Genomic DNA, 6,874 nt, shown 5'->3' with positions numbered 1-6,874 from the left:
TTTATATTTCCAATGCAATCTATGTATACAATCTGATAAGAGAGTGTCAATACATTTAAAAAAATTTGTCCCTTTATAACTGGAAAACTTAAATAATGACTCTATGCACAAATTTTCCGATACATATATGATTCTGATATCTAGTATAAAAATTAAATATCAAGAATAAGTCTACATATATAGATATCATAGTTAGATTTTATTAATGTATTTAATCTTACATACTTGAAACGAGTGCATTTCGAACTTGCTTTTTTGTAAATTTCAATTGAATTTAGTTTTTAATTATTTGTATGTAATTTTTGTAAATGACTTTATTATACAGAGAACATATATAAACACGAATCAATCACTCTGCGAAACAGCTCGAGCACATTTTTTCACCTTTATTTACTGTAGATCAGGCTCTTTCCCATAGGCGGCTTTTATTTTGTGGTGAAATGATATTCTAATTACATTTCATCGCTAATGAATATGAGCATCAACAACAATAGTAACTTACTTACATCCTTATGAAAGATTTAGGATATTGTCCCATACTATAGGCATAGCTACGTAGCTTACACAACCACTTTCAAATTCAAATGGCTTATCAATGCTATATGTTTTATCTTTTGGTTTATCAACGGATAACCCATATGGTTTTAATTTAGATTATATTCGTATGACGAGTTAGTGAGACCCGCGACTACTAACAACCCCGCCGAATTGTAGACCACATATACGTACCACTCACGGAAATTTTGAGGTGTGAAGTTATATAATAAGGATTTCTTTTTAGCTTCTAAATTGAAATGGCTCGTTAGTAGTTACTTTGAAAAATATATACTATGATATTTTCTATCCATTAAGCACAAAGAATTAGAATTGCAGAACTTTTTTAGATTTTATCTAGAAAATATCAGATCATTCGCTAAAATTTGCTGCGCAAAATAAATAAGTATAAGTTGATGTAAACATTATTAAATATGCACCTTTTTATGCTTATATATTGATCACAGTGACTTTTCAGGAAACCTCGACAATGTGGAGCGCTAATATAATGCAAAATATACATTCAATCTAAATATAGCATGTAGTTTGATCATTATTTAAATAATTTTGAACTTATGTGAACACTGTATCAAGGCTAACTATCCGTATATATGTTAAAAGTAATAAAACCATATAATGTAAAACGGTCAAGCATCCTTTTTTAGTATATTAATCTATCTATATATTTATTACACACAAAGATCAAAATTACACTCCGATTAAAATATAAATACTTAAACAATTCAACATATGCTATATTAAAATGATATATATACTGGTATATGACATATAAACTCTAAACTCATTTTATTACCGCGATTTATTGCTAAAATTTATACTAATGCGAAAGAATACTAATTTAATGCTACAAATTTAAAATTTACTGCAGTAATAATGATTTTTTAATAATTTTAATAAAATTCAGATCGTAAAGATAAGCGAACAAAAAAATACGTTTAATAGACAGATTATATGAGGTGACTATCTTAACATCAAAAAATGTTGGACGACAATTAAAATATTGCGTTATAATTAGAATTCGAAAAAAATATAAGTTTTAAAATCAGAATTATCAGTGATAATCAAAAAGATTATTTTTTGTTTGTATATATATATATGTTGCTTATTAATTATTTCTGGATCTTTTATATCCAATTAGATTTTATATTTTGTCAGCGAAAGATATAATATATATTATATAAATATATCTATTTTAAATCGGTTTTATGGTTTTTTTTTGATATTTCGCTTCTTTTTGTCATGAAATTACACATAAAGAAAATTTAAAAATACCGCCCAACCATATAATTTCTATTATAATAATTAGCTTCTTGTATAATGTTTTTATATGTTCTTAATAAAATATTTATTAATAAAGTTTATAATATATATTTTGTAGACCCAATAAATAATTAAAAAGTACATACTATGTGTTAAGCCTTATGTTTTCTTATTTCATATATTTTAATAGGAAAAGACATAAAAATTATACTTTAAATAATATAAACTACATTTATATATTATTGATTAAACATAAAAAAATGATCTGGATCATGCAGAAAGAACTTAAGAAATCACGTGATAGAGAGTATGATCACATAATAATTTATTTGGAACATGAATTTATAAGAAATCTTGATTTAAATTACCTCTATAATATATTTTATACATTTCAAAAGATCATTTTGTATGTTATTTGTGATTTTGAATATGAATTTATTATAAGCCGCGTATTTTTTCATGGTTACATAATGGTATTAGATATTAGCTTAAAAAAAACCCTTTACTATTTTTTTTTATTCTAAGAATTCAGAAGCAAATTTTCAGAGTAGAATTGTTTATTTTTACAAGCTTTTTTTTAGAAGCGTACATTGCCAAGAAATTTTCTTTATGAATAGATTAAGCAAGATATTAATATAATTTTTTTTTTTAAAAGATCTTTAGGTACTCTTAAATTTATTTAAGATTATTAAATATAGATTTACAAGTAAAAATTTTTATAAAATATATTATTAAAAGATAATTAATAGAAACTCAATATTGGTTTTGGTGGTATAATAACGGAAATCATCACTAAGCAGGAATAAGAATTGTTTATGTAAAACATATAAAATAGTTTCTATGATTTTTTAACTTTCTAAATACACGTAAATAAAATTTTAACTAAGATAAAGATAATATACATCACAATGATGTTGAAGAATTGAATTAGGATGCAGATATAAATTTCTTTCTACATTATTTTTGTAATTTATTGGACAAATTTTATGTGGGGATTTTTTAGTTTTCTTGGTTATCATTTTACAGATATTTTAAGTCATGTATTATAGGTATTACCATGCTATTTTAAGAAAATTGAAAATAATGAGAAGTTTAAACATAAGCAGCCACGACTAGGTCTTCAGATAGAAATACTGGATTATTCCTATGGGTTTTCTACTTATATAGGCGTTGATAATACGAAGATTAAAGGAGTAATGACAAAATGACGATTAAAATATCTAGAAAAATATTAAAATACAAAAAATACGTCTTATATTGTTGTGATATGTATATATAAGATTCAATGAATCATAATTTCTGCTAGATATAATGTTCAAAATTGCGTTTTTGATTACTTATTCATATTTATTATCTTTTTTTCAAAATGTAAATATTAAAATCATAATGAAGCTTTAAAAGTACATCTTAACCACAAAATATATGTCCCAGGAGAGGATAATTATTTCAGTTATGTATGTGTTACCAGGATAACTAGGGGGGGAAATACACAAATTGGGAGCAAAGTAATTCAACTTGTGCGTATAATATCAACGAAGATAGATGATAGTATCTTAGAATACAGTCTATAAAAGATCGAATAAGAAATAAAAAAAAAACACTAGGCATTTTATTTAGAATAAATCATAAAACAAAACATTTAGGAATAAATTATACTTTTAGGTTGTAAAAACATCCATTTTGGTGTGCTTTGAATATGAAATGACAAATATCGATACAAAGAAAAAATACATAAGGCAATAAAAAACACAAAAGAACAGCAAAGCTGAATGAAATTTATAAAAGATTTATATAATATAAATCACAGAAGAAATAGTTTCATCTTATAAAAAAATATGTTTAAAAAATGTGATATAAAAATTTAAATTATATTTTGCAAGCCGTTTTACTTGGTTTTATATTTAGGTAAAACAATGCACTTATAAAAACAAACCATAAAAATTTAAAAATTGAATTTTTAAATGTTATCATTTATTTTTGCTGTTTCTTTTTGGCTTTTTTTGTAATATTTATAATTATATAATAGAAGAAAATTTTTAGAAACAAAAATAACGTGCTGAAAGCTAAACAAATATTATAGATTAGCTTCCCTTATATAAAACGAAATATATTAAAATTTTTGTAAAACTGTTTAAAGATTAGCAAAAATAAATAAATTCACAAATTCAAATATATAAAATAGACTGAGTATATGATAGCAAGGTATCTTATACAGTATTGTGTTGATTGGGAAATATAATCCGTTCAACACTACTAGTTTATTGAACCTCGCTATAAGTATTTATACATGTTCTAAGATTAAAATACTGTTTGATGTTTTAAGATTGTATTTTCGTATCGTCAATAACTATATAAAAACAATGTTGATAGCTTGCGTTATTATTTTTGCATTTTCCTTGACATAAAAGAATAAATATCAGCTGTAAGAATCAAAAGTATAGCCAAATTTCTAAATCAGTAAAATTACTTCAGATAACTTTGCCTTTTTAATTGTATTAATGTAGCATTTTCATAACTTAAATTACAAATATATATTGATTGTTGAAAAAAATGTATTTCCCTGCAAATGAATAGTTTTTTCGTCATAAGTTATCTATTATTTTACTAAATAAACAATATCGATTGTTATATGATCATGTAAGTTCATTTATGAATTTCTAATGTCACAAATACCAAAATTGTAAGTGAAAGCCGTTTTTTTTGTACAGATTTTGTATAGTCTGAGTTTCAAATCTCCATTTTTACATGATTACGAGGCTCAAATACAAGCATACATGTAAAATTTGGCCTCTTATGCTTTTATGTTGCATATTTGCAATAAATTTTATTTAATGTTTTTCAAAGTAGGCTTATTCATATAATAATCAATAAGAAAACGAATAATTAAAATTTACTACATAATATGCTCAGTTTTAAATATCTTTTTTTTACCGACTGCAGGTTAGACAAAAATCAAACAAGAGGCATTATTTGAAACTAATGGAAAATATCTAGTGTCTAATTTATTTCTTGCGACAATCATTTATCATTTTTTTATGCATTTTACAATATGTTTAAAATAATGTTTTATGGCTTATTATATATAATTTTTTTTTTGTTTAAAAAAAAATAAAATAAAGGACAATAAAAATATTAAAATATATGTTTCTGCAGTGTGTTAAATTCAGAACGTGTTTTTTGTAAGAGCAATCATGTGTATATCACAGTATAACTCATTGCGTTCAGATTAAATCTTCTCTGTGCATAATAATTTATAGAATTAGATATATGTCTTGCTTTCAATGTATTATCGTTATATTTATATTTGAAGGTTTATGAGATTAAAATTCAATCTATACATATATTAATATCAAATTATACGATTGTAAAAAGAAAGATAATTTATAAAGCCACATAAAAACTATAATCACAAGGTACTTTTTCATGAATTATATTTAAAATAGTTTATCGTTTGGTATTAAATGATAATACTTCTTCAATTCTTTATACTTTTATAACTTTAGTGATAATTGTAAAACTGATCGATTTGAAAGAATTCACAACATTCGTTCTTCTATTTAGGGATAAAAATTACATATAAAATATATATTTTGTTTTGCAAAACCTTAGTATTAATATCCTAAAAAATATTTTTGTTATATTAAAATAGACTAACAAACATGAGCAACAGATGCATATACTTTAATTATAAACATATAACGAGAGTATAGAAACAAATTATTTTTTAATGTACATTTTCATACTATATAATGGTCTCATATAAATTTTTTTGTTTTTAGACAACTATATGAAAACAACATCTAAAACGCCTATATATACGGTGAAGTCATGCTAATAATATAAATGATGCAAAAACTTGTATATAAAATATCTGATAAGAACTAAGCAGCTATGAAACATTTAACGATCATTTAGAACGACATTGCTAAAATAAATATTATATAAAGATTCGTTTATAAGAGTTTTTTTTTGCTAAAATATCCCATTGAAGGGATATAAGACAATAAAATATACGATATGGAATGAACATATTGTAATAATACATGTTAATATATCTAATTTTGTTTTATATATACTAAGTACGCTTTAAATATTTTTTTCTAAATTTAAAATTGCAGAAAAAAATTATAAGTAAATTAAAAAAAAATTTATTTGATTATAGTACATATAATTTTCGAGTTCACTGTGATAATATTTTTCTTTATGTTATATTATCGTGGCTACTATAAGAATAAAACATATAAACTAAGGATATTGAAAATATATATTAGGATTATCTAAAAATCATCAATGTATAATTTGGTACAAAATATAAAAATAATAAGTATTTTATTTGAAAAATATGTAAAAATATTTTAGATAATTCATTACAATTTTTTCTTATGGTGTGCTTTATAAAATAGCAAATAGTTAATTTAACTGATGATGTATATATCAAAAAAAATACTTCGAAATATGGAAAGCAATACAATATTATCAAGTAAACGTGTATAATATAGTCTATAAATATTAGAAAGTATAACGAACTTAAAATTTTTATCAATACATATAATGAATAACAGGCAAAAAAATAAATATATTTATTTTAAATTTTTACATTCAAATTGTTTTAGGAAAAGCTATAATTTCAATGATTGTTTGTTATTGTATGCAGCTATGATTTTAACAAATAACCATACTTGCTGTAAATATGCATTTGAATGATAAGACTATAAAAGCATTAATTCACATTTTGTGAGTTTTAATAACTACCTTAGAACTTGAAAATAGTCTAAACTGCAAAAAATATATTCATATTTTTTTTTCTTAGCTTTGTTTTTCGAAATATACACAGAAAGGCCATTTTAGTATGTTATTTGTACTTTTGCTGTATAATTTCATGGTTTCAAAAATAAAAAATTGATTCTTATATGTAGTTTTATGGATTATGAGAGTGTTCTGTCAAAAATATTCGTTGTTTTTGAGTATAACAGGAATTTTGATAAACAATAATCCCTTTCATGATTTATTACATGATAAAATAATATTTACAAAAAAAATAAAATTAATCACAAAAAAT

Source organism: Rhyacophila brunnea, unplaced genomic scaffold (genome assembly GCF_057557595.1).
Source record: "Rhyacophila brunnea isolate RB1 unplaced genomic scaffold, BYU_Rbru_1.0 scaffold_77, whole genome shotgun sequence".
NCBI lineage: Eukaryota > Metazoa > Arthropoda > Insecta > Trichoptera > Rhyacophilidae > Rhyacophila > Rhyacophila brunnea.
This window is presented reverse-complemented; position numbering follows the sequence as displayed.